Source organism: Protopterus annectens, chromosome 3.part1, assembly GCF_019279795.1.
Source record: "Protopterus annectens isolate FY-2018-M chromosome 3.part1, PAN1.0, whole genome shotgun sequence".
In the NCBI taxonomy this organism is placed as follows: domain Eukaryota; kingdom Metazoa; phylum Chordata; order Ceratodontiformes; family Protopteridae; genus Protopterus; species Protopterus annectens.
In genome coordinates, this window is record NC_056732.1 from 1139754392 (window position 1) to 1139773456 (window position 19065).

A 19065-nucleotide genomic window follows, 5' to 3' on the forward strand; every position below is an offset into this window, starting at 1 on the left:
ATATATGTCCATTTTCAGCGGAGGCCTGGGGAGAAAAGCTCCAAATACAGTAATGAAATTTTTAAAACATAGTTAAAAAGGATTTTTGACTATTAAGACTCAACTTAAACTTTAAACATAATTAATATACTTATTTTTTTACAAGTACAGTCATAGAGAATAACATAACACAGAGAGTTATTACATAGCTAAACAAAAATTCTTTAGGAATGGTTAAAAAAGGGAAATAATCAAAGCAAGAGGAATCTAAAAAAGGGAAATAATCAAAGCAAGAGGAATCCAGTACCAATAGACTTAAAAATGCGAAGCAAAAGGGTGACAGTGTCAGTTAGGATGTGAGCATGGACATAGCCATTGTGATTTTTAGGAAGATTTTAAGTTGCTGTTTGAAAAGAGGAGTGGATGTCAGGAATGTTAGTTTTCTTGGAAGTTTGTTCCATGGGATGCCAATCGAGTTAGTAAATAGGCAGTCCCCAGATTTGTTATTGGATTTTAGGGTAGAGACAAGTACTCTGTTAGCAGATCGTAAGGTTAAAAGATTTTGATAGGGGCTAATAAGGTTTCTGAGTATGGGAGTATTTGAGGGATGATGCAGGATCTTGTGAATGATTATGAGTTGCTGAAAAAGAAACTGACTATGCAGTTCTAACCATCCGAGAAGTCTGAGATTTTTGCAGTGGTGGGTATGATATGGGGCATCAGTGGCAAATCTGGCTATGTTGTTATAAGATGTTGCCAACTTATTTATATTGCTTTTGGAGAGGCTTGTATAGATTGGTGAGGCATAGAGGAGGGTAGAGATTAGGTGAGTTTGGGTAATAGTTGTCCTGGCTGAAGGAGTAAGAAAAGATTTAATTTTGTACCGGGAGCCCAGTTTTCTATTAACCAATTTGATAGTTAGATTGATATGAGTGTCAAAATTAAGATTGCAATAAATTGTTACCCCTAAAAGTTTGGTGGTTGTGTCAGGAGCTATTAATGTACCATTTTTAGAGATGACTGTGAAGTTTATGGTGGGGGATTTCTGAGTGGGAGTGAACAACAGTAATTTAGCTTTTTTAGGGTTAAGGAGGAGACAGCATTGATGGAACCAGTTTTCTACTAAGGTAAATATTTTTTGGGGTGTGGCTTGAAGTTGGGAGGGTGAGGAGGTGGCACAGATTAAGGTTGAGTCATCAGCATATTGTATACAGGTGGTTTGAGAAAGGGAGGCTGACAGATTGGTAATGAATATAGTAAAGAAGAGCGGTCTCAAAATTGATCCTTGTGGGACTCCGAGAGTAATAGGGAGCAGAGAGGACAGTTCATTGTCGCAGATGACTGCTTGCTGTCTGTTTTCTAAGTAAGATTGAAACCATTTGACTGTTAGTGTATCTAATGAGAGACATTTAAGTGTATCTATCAATAGTTCGTGATTCACCTTGTCAAATGCTTTGGAGAGGTCAATAAACATGGCAGAGGATAGGAGATTGTTATTTCGATTTTTATTTATACAGTCTGTAAAGGATAGGAGAGCTGTGGTGTTGCTATGATGTGGTGTAAAACCGTGTTGGCAGTCTACTAGAAGGTGATTTTGGAGGAGATGAGTAAGAAGATGGCAATGAATACATCTCTCCATAATTTTTCTATCGGTGAGAGTAGGGCTATTGGGCAGAAGTTTGAAAGTTCACTTGAGTTACCTCCCTTGTGGAGAGGGATAATACGTGAAACGTTCCAGATGTTAGGGATGGAACATTCTGTAATGGTTCTGTTAATTAAAATAGAAATGGGGAAGGCAAGTACTCCAACTGCTAATTTCAAATATTCAGCTGGAAGGAGATCAGCTGATGGGGTACAAGGTTTGAGTTTCAGCAGTGGGTTGCGTATGTGAGATGTGGGAATGGGTTGTAGTTGAAATAGGGGTAATGAACTAGTCGACACAGGTGAGTTAGATGTGGACACTACTGGTAAAGAATTGGCTAGAGATTAGACAGTTTCTGAGAAAAATTTGTTGAAAGTGTCAGCAATTTCAGTAGAAGAATGTTGAGTCAAATTAATGGGGGTGGGTGTTTTATAGTGGCCAGGATGAAGTAATTTATGTATTCTTGACCAGAACTTTTGTGGGTTTTGATACTGGATTTGTTGGAATTGTAGGTAATAGGTAATAGGCTGTTATTGAGTAGGAAATAGACTAATTGAAAGTAGGAGGTAAAGAGGCTGGCAGTGTTTTCTGGGTCATTAGAAGTGGAATAAGAAAGTGATGGTTAGGCAGCATAATCAGGGTTCAGACATTTATTAATGTAGACTAGAAAGGCTTGGAATTAAAAAAAAACATTTTTTTCCTTTTATCTGCTATGATCTGGTTTTTGCATGATTTCTGATGTGTTTATACTTTTATATATATCTTCTTAGTGTCATTTTATGAATAATTCCTTGCCCTTTCTAATACTGCCTATGTTTAGAAGTTAAGTCACTTAGTCAATGAACCTAGACCCAAAAAGTGGTGTGGACACAATAAGGGCCTATGAATATTAAATGGAAATAAACAAAAGGGTGATGTAGGATTAAATGAATTACATAAATAGACTAAGCCTATGCAAAGGTTTCCTAATACTATATACGGTATATTATAAAGACATGCTGTTGTGAAAAATAAAAAAGTGCACCTCTTTATGACCATCTGCTATGATTTTAAAGGCCAATGCTATGATTTTTAATGCTCAGAGACTGAGAAGTATGGTAAAGACGCACATGAATTTATTCTACAGCACTACTTATTTTTTATATACATTTTACTGCATTTGAAAGAGTATGAAATTATAATACAAATTTTAACAATACATAACAATCAACTAAGAAGCAACTAAACCTATATACAGGGTCCATAACAAACATTTACATTGAACAAAACCATTAATATTTTTTTCCAACAAATCTCTAAATTTTAACCAAGATAAATGTTTATGTGTAATATTTGATGTTTGTTATTATTAATTTGTAATTCCTTATCACATCATTTTTTTTTTGCGAAACAGATACATTCAATAATAGAGATAATATTTTGACTTTACCAGTTCATTGTGATGATTTTCCTGGCAATGGCCAGAATGGACCAAAGGAAAAGCACTTGTGATTTTGGTACACATTCTGGAACTGGGGCATTAAATAAAATTAAGGAATTTGTAACAGTACAATTGTCTGACCACAATGCTTTAGCAACATTTCTGAATTCTAGACAAAATGGAACAATCGTTTTACACTCTATAATCATGTGAAGCCAATTTGCATCTGAACAGTCATCACATCTCCAACATTTTATTTTCTCTTTTTTTTGTAAATCAAGGCCATTTTATATGGTGTTAAAATGCTTCTGTGTAAAAGCTTCCATGTAAAAATTCTGAAATATAGTGACAAGGCAATATTACTTATAGACTTTAAAGATAATTTATCATTAATTTCTGAAAAAGTTTCATTCTTAATTTTGTTGAAAAATCCTAATAAGGTACATCAAAGGCAATACATTCAGCTCTTAAGATCCTATATATTGTTGATAGATGGGATTTATTTTGGTCACATCAGTATTAATCCTAAAGAAAAATTCCAAACATTTTGGTATGCAGTTTGTATTCATATTTAATAATAATTGTATTTATTTAATAATTGTTATTGATAAATTCCCTAAACATTTATATACTTAACCATTTTTCTTCATATTATATCTGGCCAATAGATAATCAGCAGTATGTATTTTATTCTCATTTAAGAATTGATACCAACATTTTAAATTATTCTCCCCATGATCAGATATTTTACTTGGATTAAATGATTCCAGACAACCATTAGTGTTCGGCTATGGGAAACATCAGGATTAATACATTTTGACCAGATTACTAAACATCACTTTCTTGAACATAGTTAAAATATAATTAACACAACATTTTTGTGAGAGAAAGGACTTATGCCTGTATAGGGAGCCTAGTCTTTTGTGTACTAGTTTTATTATGTTTATGATGGCAGGTTTAGCATATAATTCAATATTAGGAAACTCAGTTCCACTCTCTTCTCAGTTTTTATACATCAGTCAAAAGCTATGCTAGGTTTTTGGGATACCACAAAATCTTAAGCAACATAGAGTTTAGCTGTTTAATAATTTTCTTAGAGGGAAGCAAAATCAGTGACAGTATAGGAAATACAATTTTCAGTAGAATTATCATTTTTATCTGTGTGAGTATATCTTTAATTGTAAAAACATTTTATTCCAGTTATCAGTTATTTTTAATATTGTACTAATTAGAATTTTATAATTTCCTGTTATTGATTCTTTCCAACTACATTTTATTGTAATTCCCAAATATTTAAGTTGCTTATTCTCCTAATTGAATTACTTATAATTTTTTTAGAAAAGTATTTATTTTTTTATCAGCAATGTTTCTGTTTTATTCAGATTAAAATTTAGACATGACATTTCTTCAAAATATTTTATTGAATTAAGTATATGTTTCAATAAAGAATCAATATTACCACTTGTTAATAAAATATCGCCTGCGAATAGTTGAATTTTAGAATTATAGTTATCTTTTTTGGAAAACCCTTTATCATTGAATTTGTTCTGATAAATGTAGCAAATGGTTCTATTGATAAAGCAAACAATAAAGGTGATAAGGGACATCCTTGTTTTGTTCATTTTATTATTTTTAAAGGAATTGGACAAAAAAGATCCAATTTTAACAAATGATAAAGTATTATTATATCATTTCATTATTAACTCGATAAAATATAAAGAGACATTATGTTCCTTCAGTACTTTACATAGATATGTCCAATAATAGAATCAAACCTTTTAGCTAAGTCTAAGCTTACGATTGAACTTTCTTTTTTATTCTTATTGGCAACATCTATCAGAGATAAAAGTCTAATGGTGCTATCTTGTACTTTCCTGTTTAAAATAAAACCAGTTTGATCATTTTCAATTAGATTTGACATCATATGATTTAAACCTTTTGCTAACATATTCATAAATTTTTTTTAGTCAACATTTAGAAGAGAAATGGGGTGATAAGATGAGCACAATTTGGGATCCTTAGCTTGTATTAATATAGGAGATAACAATGAAAATTTCCAAGAGGGTGGCATATTTGATGTATTTCTAACTTCTTTGAATGCTTTTAAAAGGCTTCTTAGAGTATTATCTGGAATTATTTTGTATATCTTAGGAATTATGCCATCTAGACCAGGGGCCTTGTTGTTTTTTACATTTTTAATTTGTTCTTTCAGCTCCTTAAAGGAAATTGATTTAACTAATCTTACTTTTTGCTCATTAGTTAATTCATGTTTTATATTTCTCTCAGACAGATATCAGTTAATTCATTATTATCCATAGTTACCTTACTGCTATTAATTAATTCAAAATGTTTCCTAAAGATTTCTAATATATCCTTTTTATCTATTGCTTTTCTTAGGTTGTTATTAACTTTAAAGGTAATCTTTTTAATATTGTTTATATTATTTAATCTTTTAGACCTAATGGCTAATCTATGTAGATTTTTGGGATTAATAGAATATGATTGCAATTTTTTTTGTATTTATTGAGACTTTATGATTTAATATTTCTATATATTTTTGATTTAAAACTTTCAATTCTGAAACTGTAGTCTTATCATTAGGTTTTAGACTTAGTTTTAATTTATCCATTTTTGATTGTAAGACAATTAATTCTTTGTTCCATTCCTTTATTTTACAAACATACCAGCTTTTTATTCTACCATAGAGATATGCTTTTAACACATCCCGTAAAATAACATCAGTAACTTCACCATTATTATTATATTCCATAAACAAGTTTCATTCTTTAAAAAATATTTCTTAAATCCTTTAATTTTCATAACATAAGCTGGAATTATTTTCCAAAAAAAACCCGAAATCATTAGATTTTATATTAAAATTAAAAGTAATAGCATTGTGATCCAGCAAAGGGCACAAACTTATCAATACTTCATCAGTCTTAGAATATAGATGTAAAAAATGTATGTATATTTGTCTGAGTGCCAAATCTAAATGAATAAGTTGTCTAGTTGACAGAATTTGCCTATTTTAAATCATATATCTCTTTTAGGCTCATTGTGTTTATGAAATAATTTAATTATATGGCAACGGCAGATAACCTGGATTTTCTGTCTTTAGTAGGGTCTCTTTCTGATAGTATACAATTATAATCAGCAGCCAATAAAATTTCTCCTTTCGCATATAGGGTAATAACATCTAGGTATTTTTTTTTTTTACTTTGCTTTGGAGCCCATTCCAAGAATCCTGTAAACATTTACAAAGATGTAATATTTCTTATTGATGTCAAGTAGTACCAATACCATCATACCATTTTTATTAGAGTAGCTATCAACTACTCTAGGCATTGTTACCAACTACTTCCAAAGTATGAGTGCCTCTCCTTTTTGAGATATAGTGTGACTCCATAAGGATTGAATAATCCTTAAATAATAACCTATATAAATCTTTTTTCAATAGATGTGTTTCTTGCAAGAAGACTATATGTGCTTTATTTATTTTAAGATATTTAATTAAATTACCTCTCTGGTATCTGGAATTATTTTGTATATCTTAGGAATTATGCCATCTAGACCAGGGGCCTTGTTGCTTTTTACATTTTTAATTTGTTCTTTCAGCTCCTTAAAGGAAATTGATTTAACTAATCTTACCTTTTGCTCATTAGTTAATTCATATTTTATATTTCTCTCAGACAGATATCAGTTAATTCATTATTATCCATAGTTACCATACCGCTATTAATTAATTCAAAATGTTTCCTAAAGATTTCTAATATATCCTTTTTATCTATTGCTTTTCTTAGGTTGTTATTAACTTTAAAGGTAATCTTTTTAATATGGTTTATATTATTTAATCTTTTAGATCTAATGGCTAATCTATGTAGATTTTTGGGATTAATAGAATATGATTGCAATTTATTTTTTTTTATATTTATTGAGACTTTATGATTTAATATTTCTACATATTTTTGATTTAAAACTTTGAATTCTGAAACTGTAGTCTTATCATTAGGTTTTAGACTTAGTTTTAATTTATCCATTTTTGATTGTAAGACAATTAATTCTTTGTTCCATTCCTTTATTTTACAAACATACCAGCTTTTTATTCTACCATAGAGATATGCTTTTAACACATCCCGTAAAATAACATCAGTAACTTCACCATTATTATTATATTCCATAAACAAGTTTCATTCTTTAAAAAATATTTCTTAAATCCTTTAATTTTCATAACATAAGCTGGAATTATTTTCCAAAAAAAACTAAATCATTAGATTTTATATTAAAATTAAAAGTAATAGCATTGTGATCCAGCAAAGGGCACAAACTTATCAATACTTCATCAGTCTTAGAATATAGATGTAAACAATGTATGTATATTTGTCTGAATGCCAAATCTAAATGAATAAGTTGTCTAGTTGACAGAATTTGCCTATTTTAAATCATATATCTCTTTTAGGCTCATTGTGTTTATGAAATAATTTAATTATATGGCAGCAGCAGATAACCTGGATTTTCTGTCTTTAGTAGGGTCTCTTTCTGATAGTATACAATTATAATCAGCAGCCAATAAAATTTCTCCTTTCGCATATAGGGTAATAACGTCTAGGTATTTTTTTTTGATGTTGCTTTGGAGCCCATTCCAAGAATCCTGTAAACATTTACAAAGATGTAATATTTCTTATTGATGTCAAGTAGTACCAATACCATCATACCATTTTTATTAGAGTAGCTATCAACTACTCTAGGCATTGTTACCAACTACTTCCAAAGTATGAGTGCCTCTCCTTTTTGAGATATAGTGTGACTCCATAAGGATTGAATAATCCTTAAATAATAACCTATATAAATCTTTTTTCAATAGATGTGTTTCTTGCAAGAAAACTATATGTGCTTTATTCATTTTAAGATATTTAATTAAATTACCTCTCTTTATGGGATTGTTAAGAGCACTGAAATTTAAAGAAATACATTTGTATACTGACATCTTTAAAATAAAACAGCTATGAGAATATTACATTTTGGTTTTGAATCAAGAAGCTGTACTTAATTTTAATAATTTTTGTTATGGACAGAGTCTGTCTATTAACCAATTAGTTGTATAAATATTGACACCCCCACCATGGAATAAAATTTTCTGGGCTTGATGAAGTCATCATGAAAACCACCCACAATCATTTGCCTATTACTACACAATCTGTTGCTACTACCTCTAAAAATAAACTATTTATCACTATATGTTATAATATAAAGCTCTCCTAATATCAAACCGTTTTCCAAGGTCAAGCTTCAGTTAAATATTAAACTTCAAGTTTCTAATAATAAAGTAAAATAAATAGATTTCAACATAGAATTGCAGTTTACAGATTAAATTTACTTTATAATCTCTAAATACTGAAATCTCAAATTTCAGTATCTCAAGACCATAAAGTCGAATTTTTAAAATCATGAAACTCCATAACTGTGAATCCAGAAATGTCAAATTCATGGTTATGGTATTCCCATATTTGTCACGGAATGTAGTGTGTGCAGCATATACAGTTTAGTGTGTGGATTTGGCTGGTATGTACGGTGAGTATTTTGTTAGGGTTTTAAGTATTTGTTCGAGTGTATGTGAGTGTGTTTGGAAGTTTTATGTGTGGGTTAGAGTAGGCAGGTAAAAGTATGAGTGTTTAAGTGTTGAAAGTGGTGAGTTTGCTCTCTTTTTCTGTTTGGAGTGATCTCAGAGTTAGTATATATAAGTAGGGGATGTGGGGGGCACATCCCCCTTCTTATCTGTAGTGTAGGTATGTTGATTTGTGTTTTTGTGTTTGTGTGTGTTTTGTTTATTTGTTGTAGTGTGGGTAGGATGGTGTATGTGTTGTGTGGTATATGTTTATGTTCGCAATTTTGTATTTCACAGTTTTGGGGTTTCGGGATTTCAAGCGTTCAACTTTATGGTCTCGAGATACTGAAATTCGAGATTTCAGTTTTTCAAGCTTATAAAGTGGAGCCATATATATATATATATATATATATATATATATATATATATATATATATATGTATATATATATATATATATATATATATATATATATATATATATATATATATATATATATATATATATATATATATATATATATATATGTATATATATATATATATATATATATATATATATATATATATATATATATATATATAGTAGTCTCTCCTTTGATAGTCACATCTCCACAGTAGTCAGAAAGTCCTTCTACGTGGCACACCTCATCATAAAAGGGTTCTCATCCAGGAAAAAAGAGGTCATTGTTCCCCTCTACTCGTCACTCATTAGACCCATTATAGTACTCTTTTGGAATGTACCTCACAAGACATCTGCAGCAGCTGGAAAGGCCACAGAAGTACCTCACAAAGAGGATTACTGGCCTCAAACAAATGTCCTACACTGACCACCTCAAAAAACTCCAGCTTTACTCCATAGCATATCGCCTACTCCGAGGTGATCTCTGCCTAACATATAAAGCTATGTCAAACTCAGAGCTGTTGGACATGCTACACCTAAAGAAATCACAATCTCTCCAAGCTACATGCTCTAGGGACCTAAACCTTGTCACCACAATAAACAGGACATGCTGGAGGGATAGATTCCTGTCCCAGAGACTTCCTATACTCTGGAACAAGCTACCCATCAATGTCAAGCAAAGTTCTTCATTAGCACTCTTCAAGAAAAATCTTGATGAGGGGATGGGAAATAGAAAATACACTCTGGAGATCACTTCTGTGTCTCTGCTGGACAGTGGCAGAGGAAAATAACTTTCTTGGGTGGCGTAAGTTATGGTACCTTGCTGTCTAGGCTTACATAGGCCCTTGGGCCGATAGCCTAGTACCTACCTATGACGCTATGAACCTATGAACCTATATATATATATATATATATATATATATATATATCTATATATATATATATATATATATATATATATATATATATATATATATATATATATATATACATACTTTTATCATTTTACAATAGAATTATCCTAAATCATAGCTTTATATCACATAGCTTATCCCTTAACTCTTCTTAATCTTAATATTGACGTAATGTCTGGATATTAAAGAGTCTGCCTACTATAAATTTACCAGACTCCAATATTTTCTTTTTGAATTCTACTATTCAAATATTTACTGAATGATAAGTCTCTTCCACCCTAATAAGTATCTGCATGAAAAATTACCGTATAGCTATTTTATTTAAAACATCCTGTAGTAATAATTTAACTCATAATAGCCTTCAGATTTAACTATGTTTAATATAAGATTTCAGCAAATCATGGTATGGCTAATACATTAAACAACAATATACCGTCTATCTCCTATAGTGGTCAGAAGGTTTAAATTCTGTCTTATCTCATCCAAGATAAGTCTTATCTTTATTCATGTTTCTTATCCTTTTTTTCAGTTTGGCTTGAGGTTTTGTAAGTTCGCAACTATTACAAATGCATTACTTTTTTTTTACTCTATAGTATTCTAAAATATTTTATAACTGCTTGTGTCTCATCAAATGCATTTCTTTTTTAAACCGTAAAATATAATGATGTCTCTTTCCCACTTCTTCCTTCCTCCGCATTCCTCTGATTTGAATATGTATGCAAAAAAAAAAAAAAAACAATGATATCATGTAATTCTTATTCTCTGATGCTTCTCAACCATAGGATTCAATTCACTCCGTACATTTAAAACAAAATGTCCTGGTAACAGTTTTAATTCAGAATTTACCTCTGACAATTACAACTTCAGCATCAGTACATCATATCAATAATTACTCGTGATACCATGCCTTATGCACCTATATGCAATTTACAAATACAAGCAAATATTAATTGTTGAATATATTTATATTTCTAAACTTTCATTGGTAACCACGTACGTACCGTGTGAACTGTATTATTAAACAAGAATAAAGAAATAATAAAGAAATTTTACAAATAACATTTAAAAACAGAAACATCAGTCATATAATATATATCAATTCATTCTCTCATTTACATAGCTGAAGTATTTACAACTGACAAAATAATTTTTCATATCTATAAAACTCAAGTATGTACAACTGACAAACGAATATTTCACAGTATGAAAATGAGGTCTTCTAAATAGATAATTATTTCACTGAAAGGGCTACAGAACGGTGTTATTATCAAATCTATGATGTAGATATATTAGAATATAATAGTGTGTCACCTTTTGATTCCTTGTGCTATTACATGTAAAGCATTCTTGTTTTGTCTCCTTATCCAGTATATTAACCGGTAACATCAAAATCAGTCAACAGATAAATCATACTTGACATCCATAAAACCACCTCATGTTATTAATTGTATTATTTAATAATCAGTTAATATTAATGCATGTATATTCACTGCTGGCTGTTTGCTATAATATTAATTAATAATTAAGATGCTCCTTTAAAAAGTGCACACCATCTTCTGATACCGTGTAATGACAAATCATTAACAAAATGTCTTGACAATTTAACTCAGTAATTACAGTTTTAAAAATGCCTGCATATACTAAAATCAAAGTCTGTACTGTTAAAGTAAAAATGTTATGTCTCTGGATCACATTTACTTGTCTGTTCCATATAACAGATATTTACCCAAAGACTTTATTATGTAAATTATTTTTTTAATATTTTGCTTATGTAAGTATCCATTCCACCATTATAAAATCTCTCCATTATAGTAAGACATTGTATTACTTTTCAGTGTAGCTTTGGTTTTCCCATTGACAGTTCACGTCCACATGTGTTAGCCTCATTGCTGTATATTATGTTCCTACCCAGTATATATGCAATCCTATAATATTAATAGATACATCAACTGCTGTTCTGTATTCCCCATAATATAGTTATACAGCTTTCCTAATCAAACTATAATACAAACACACACATTGTTCCTGTTCATGTAAATGTACAGCCATTAATATTGATTTCTTATTTAAAGTTATGACTTCTGATTGTTTAACATATCTCAAATGTATTATTTATAGCTAAAAACTACTTATTAAATAGAGCACAATGCTACTAATAAGCAGGACTCTCTTATTACAAAGTAATCTAAAAGGTCGTTCCTTCTGCACCTCCGTTCAGCAGCAACAAAAGACTAGATCTCAACATTTTAATTTACATGAAGAAAAGTGTCCAAGCTTTAACTTACATAAATAACTAATTTTTTTCACATTTCTTAACTTCATGTCTTCAATATTGATTTACTTGTTTGAGATTATGACTTATGGTTGCTTAAAATATCACAGATGCATAATTTATAACTTAAACTACTTATTAAAGAGAAAACAACATTAATAATAAGCAGAATTTCCTTAGTACAGCTTTGTCTAAAACATGGTACTATCCAGCCACACAAAACATTGCATCTCAACATTTCATTTTACAAAAATAGAGGTGTCTGATCTTCAACTTATATAAATTACTTGTTCTTCACATTTCTTAAACTTCATGTCTTCGGTATCCTCCATCTCAACATTCCATTTTGTGGGCTTCCTGGTAGTTTGAAGTTTAGACTAGTCTTCCTGCATTTTCAGTGCACTTGCAGTGTCCCTCTCCACTATGGAATACAGCTGGTGACTATTTATATTACAAAAAACTGTATGCAGATGCATTTGAGTGGGAAATACAGTTTATGAAAGTTGTTTTGGATAGGAAAAAGCTCATGACTGCTTCAAGCATGCTGCATTATCTAAACAAAATGCATTTAATGGATTAACATGCAAGCTGTTAAAAATTATTTATAAAACATTGATTTAAGCAGTCTAGTCATCAATATTTAAAACAAACCTCTTTCCCACTATTAAATTCAAATCATTACCTTCTAATTAATAATTAGTGTAAAAGTAAAAAAAAAAAGAAAGAAGTAAGGAGGGACAAATACAGCACCACTTTGTAGTCCCATAGCATCTATTGTAGCTATACAGAAAACATATATCTAAACTTCTACATTATGTTGCATTTCATAGGTTCATAGGTGTGTACTAGGCTAATGGTCCTGGAGCCTTTACAAGCCTAGCCCATAGAAGTGCCCTGGCATTGTGCCGCCCAACATTAGTTCCCAGTGCCTCTATTAAGCTGAGCCACTGGAGTGATCCCTGGGGTGAACTTTCTATTTCCCATCCACTCATCAAGATTTCATTTGAAGAGGGCCAGTGAGGTGCTCTGCTTGACATGTATGGGAAGTCTATTCCAGAACCTGTCCCTCCAGCATGTTCTGTTGATTGTGGTAATGAGGTTGAGGTCTCTGGAGCATGTGGTGTGGAGGGATTGGGATTTCTTTAGATGTAGCATTTCTAACAGAGCTGGGTTAGACATGGCTTTGTAAGCCAAGCAGAGATCGCCTTTTAGTAGACGATATGAGACAGAGAATAGCTGGAGTTTTTTTGAGTCTGTCCCTGTAGGACATATGTTTAAGGCCTAGGATCCACTTCATGAGGTACTTTTGTGGCCTTTCCAGCTGTTGCATGTATCTAGTGAGGTACATGCCAAGTGGGGGATTATACTCAATGATTGGCCTAATGAAGGAAGATTAGAGAGAGATGGTGACCTTTTTCTTCCTGGATGCGAAACCCTTGGTAATGAGATATGCCACATAGAAGGACTTTCTGACCACAGTGGCAATGTGGTGGTTGAAAGCGATGTTGCTGTCAACCTGTAACCCCCAGATCTCTTATAACACCTTCAGTGTTCAGTGGGCTACCATCAATGTGGTAATTAGTGGGAACTGCATTTTTTCCCAAAGGGAACGATGATGCATATTTTGGCATTAATCTTAAGGCCATGGTCTCTGTGAGGCCTTTCTGTAGGATGTCTACATCACTTGGGGAGTTAATAATGGCTCCCAGCTTGCAATTGTTGGTGAACTTGGTCAGCCAAAGTCCCTCTGTAGATGCCAAACAGGAGAGGACCCAGAACTGATCTCTGCGGGACTCCACTCATGACTGGTTGGCAGTCTGACTTGGAGTCTGCTACTTTCACATGGTGGGTTCCATCTGTGAGCCAATTTTCAACCCACCTAATGATATAGGAGTTGATGCCTAGTTTGGTGAATTTATCAATAATTCCTGAGTAGGGAATGGTATCAAAGGCCTTAGCCTGATGGAGGTAGGATGTATGAACTGCCTTGATCTCATCCACCAGGTTGAACAGGCATGATCTACCTTTCAAAAACTAAATTGAGTGGGATCTAGACTTCGGAGATTCCCTATATCCTTGTTAATTAAGTCCATGATGATGCGCTCTTTAGCCTTACAAATCAGACTCATAAGGCTAATGGGGTGATAATTCCCAGGGTCTGTAGTCCCTCCCCCTTTATGGAGAGGGATGACTATAGCAGTGCACCATTTGGTAGGGACAAAGCCTGAGGTGAGGCTGTGATTGAACAGGGCACACAGATGTGGTGCCAGTTCACTTTGTAGTTCATGTAGAACACATCCAGGGATATTGTCAGGTCCCATGGAAGCTGTCTTCTTGGCCTTGGACAATGGAGCTTTAACCTGTGCTTCAGTAATTCTGGGTGCCTGGCAGTCCTCTGGTATTGTGATTGGTCTTTTGGGGGGGGAAGAGGGGTAAAGTTAGCACTGAATCTGTCAGCCAGTATGTTGGCAATATCTGTTGGCTCAGTATAGGAGGTACCATTGTGCAGTAACTCAGAGCAAACCTGGGTATTGCCGTGGAGATTCTTGATATAACTATAGAAGGCTTTGTGGTTGTTTTTAGTGGTTGCTGCAATTCTGCCTTCATAGCTGGCTTTAGAGGTTTTGATGAGGGATCTCAACTTTTTTTTTGAGGCTAATAAGGGAGTGTTTCCAGTCTTGGGACTTCACCTTTTTCTGCAAAAGTTTCTTTCTTCTATTGTAGAGTTTATTAATGGCAAGGGACCACCAGATTGGATTCATTTGTTTTGGAGGAGAGCATCTTGGCTCTGTTGGGTATGTCTAGTTCTATGCATTTATGTATATGTTCGTACAGTGCATTGGTGTATGATTCAGCAGTCATGCATCTATTTTCCATTGACATGGGTGCTATGAAGTTAGCTACCTTTGTTTTTAGGAGCCCAAAGTCAGCTTTGGAGAAATTTTTCATCGTAGTTACCTTTGCGGGAGGTGTGGGTGAGATGTGAATTTCCATAGTGTTTAGTTTGTGGTCGGATCTAACCAGGGAGGAATTAACTATTGGTGTAGAGCAATGGTTGCCCATGTTAGTAACAACCAGGTCAAGGATTTTGCTTCCTGTAGTGGGGGTAAGAATGAGCTGGTCCAAGGCATTGGAATTGATGAATTCCAGGAAGCACTGGGCCAGTATATTGGTGCATGAGTAGTTTTCCCAGTTGATGGAGGGATATTTGAAGTCACCTAGTATGAAAGTGTGGGATTGGACCCTAATAGTTTCCAGGGTGCTTAGGAATGTGAAGTCAGAGTCGTGGGACATGGTTTGGGACCTACAGCAGGCTACATAAATCACCATTTTACCCAGTGTTATCTGTACCTGAACTATCTCAGATGCATTATGCTGGGCTACTAGTCTAACGGTGTGCATATTCTTTATGAATATGGAAACACCATCACCTTTGGAGCTTCAGTCCATGTTGTGGGGCCAAAAAGTGTGTTTGAAATCTAATTTCAGTTTTAATACTTTCCTGCTAACCTCAGTGAACGAGTATTGTAATATTATATTTGTCAGTTTATTTCATTCATTCAGATAAGAGAGAAAAAACATGTTATTAAAATAACAGTTTATATTTTTTCATTTTTGACTGTAACTAGTAAAGAACCTAATGTAATTTAATATTAATGTATAAATATAGTATGATAGATTACGATTTATGTAATTATATGATAAATTTAGAGAAATAAAAAGGTATTACCTTAGAACTGTGATAATCTTCAGCAGGTAGTAAACAGAGTTTCAAGACCATAATACAATAAATAAACAGAGCATATAAAAACATTACTTTTCTTTAAACTTTTTGCTATTTTTTTTCTTTGGTTATCCATCCATTTTTAGTTGCTTGTCTTTTCAAACTTGGTAGAGACCAGTCCATTTCTTCAGATTTGTCCAAACATGTATTTTTCTGGGCAAAGTCCAGAGCTTCATATTATGTGTTAAAGATGTTTTGCCCTTCAGGAAGAAAATCTTTATTTTAGCCAGGAAGATTAGTTTTGCCTTAATGTCAAACTTCTTTGATTTTAATTAGAGATATGCAGGCTTTTCTCTTAGATATTGCTAAGGAAGTATAATCGTTATCAAATCTGATGCCTTTCCCATTTATTTTTATTAGAGAATTTGGCAGGTTAATTTTTGGTAGCCAGTTATTCAGAAATTGTACTGTGTTGTTACTTTCTTTTCCAGGCACTTCATATATTTTAATGTTATGCCTTCTGGACCTCTTTCCAAATCTTTTACTTTCTCCAAAAGAAAGGTGTTTTGTTTCAGGAGAAACTTGGTTCTCATTTTTTGTCAATATTCCATTTATATCTCTTACTGTTTCTTCTATGGATATAATTTGATTTGAATGCTTTTTAATTACTTCATTAAGTAAATCAAGTTGTTTCTTGCCATCTTGTTTTATATTGTCCATCTTACTCTCCAACTTATCCATTTTGACTGACAGATCTTGAATACTTTTAATAAATGATTGTAGTTCTTTCTTCATCACACTTTCCTGAGGAGAAGCTTTAGTGTGACTCGTGAATGGAACTGGATGAAAAATCTTCTAACAGGATAAAAACTAAACAGAATCTTAAAAACTTGGTTATCCTTCTTGATTTCAACACAGAATTGCTTATTGATGAGTAAAATATTTATGTACATAATTTCTTTGCACTAAACTTAAATATTTCTGTCAGAATAACTGAAAAGAGTCAGAACAAAATTGCTGCTAACTGCTTGCCATCTTGGCCACGTCCCCCTTCAGCAGTACTTCTTATGGAAGCATGTAATTCTTTTTTATAAGGTAGAAGACAAGTATCTTACAACTACACTTTAAAAACCTTCTTTTAATAAGCCAAACAGTTCAAACAGTAATCTTTATAGATCTGGGTATAATGGCTTCAGAATTGTTAAAATGTTAAAAGTAAAAGTAAAGTAAAAAGTTAAAAGTTAAAATCTGCCACTATAGTGTGTAATTTGTTCTTTATGGCAGCCTCTGCATCAGGTATAAAAGTCATTATTCATCTGGTGATTTGAAATCTTATTTAGTCTGATAAGATCTTTTCATCATTGCTACTCTTAGTATTTTTCTTTTTTATTATAAATAGTATTTTATTTTTTCTTTAACCTTTCACCTCTAAAAAAAGAATATATATCTGTTCTTTTTCAGTTACTTCTAGTACTACTGCACTTTAATCACCTGTTTTCTGTCACTTGCTGCTCATTTTAATTGAGTTTAATTTTCTTTTTTATTTATTAAGCATCTAAAGTTACTCTTGTGCTGTTTTCAGCTAAAACTGCACCACAGAGTAAATGCAGTTAGATAAGCCAGATTTAGAAAAAAATACCATGAGAGGTGGAGGTGTACTCCTAGCAGTAACCATTTCTGACTTTAAGACATCCCTGCCATGGTGCTTTAACATGAAAATGTGCCGCACCACAATGGGCTGTCTCTGCAGCCATTCTAAATGATAATGAGGCATTTGAGAGAAATGGCCTGTTCTGATGACTCATGTGCTCTCCTCCAGAAATGCCTGCAGTTAGGCATTTACACAGCTGGGGTTACAAAAGTTACATGGCCAGCCATGTTAATCAACTCAACCAAAAGCTCATGCTCACTTGATCATGTTAGCAGTAGATGCTAAAAGTTTAACATTTAGTGGTGAATTATGTGCTTGTGTATGTGTGTATATATGAGAATGCATGTATGAATCTATGTGTTAGTGTGGCATGCAATGGAAGTCACACTGTGGGGGTTAGTTAGGTGGTAGGGTAGGTTTGTGTTAATTTGTATATATATATATATATATATATATATATATATATATATATATATGTGTGTGTGTGTGTGTGTGTGTGTGTGTGTGTGTGTGTGTTTCCACAAATGCATGAATGTATCTGTGTGTGCATATGTGATCGGTGTCTGTCATAACTCTATACTCCCCTAGAATAATCAGAAGTCCTGCAAGATTAGCAGGGAGGACACTGACATTGGAGATATGTTTTTTCTATTGTACAGTAAAGATACTTAAAAAATATAAAGTTTTGCAGCATAAAAGCCATGGGTCAGGAAGAACAGTAGACAGCAGGGATAACTCTATACTGGGCAGTTAAGGCGCTTAAAAAATTCAAACCATTTACCCTTGACACTGAGCACCATATTGCTAGCAATCTGCACCACCACTAGTCATTAGGGATGCTCCTACATATTACCTTAAAATCACTAACAATATAAAAAAAATTAAAGCAAAAGGCTGAGAAATAGCTTCAAACTCTGCACTGTTTACATATAGAAAAGTTTACAAACCAGGGACTTTAACCTTCTATTCTAAAAGAGAAGTCAGTGAAACCAGGTACTTTTTACACATTATGAAGTACGAAGCTCTAAATTCTGTCATTATTTGCTTCTTGCAATGGTCCATGAATTTCAAGGACAGGGCAGTATAACAGGCAACTTCAGGGACATTCAGTAGAATCAGGGACAGTTGAGAGTGATGGGGTGTACCTGCATGGAGAGAAGCTTCAGGACAAGGATCACAAGATGACACCAGGACAATTTGTAAACTATCTGGTAAACTCACCAAAAAAGTTAATACAGCAGCAGGTCTAGCATCACAATTAAGTTTACAAACAGTAGGAAGAATGAAACTCTAATGTCCACCATTAATGACCGAATATAAGGATCAGTGATATATGAGGGCAGGGACAAAAAGTGAAAAAGACATCAAGAACATTCTGTCAACTCAGGGACAGGTTAATACGTATGTTGGTGTGTGTGTGTGTGCGTGTGCATGTGCGTGTGTGTGTGTGTGTGTGTGT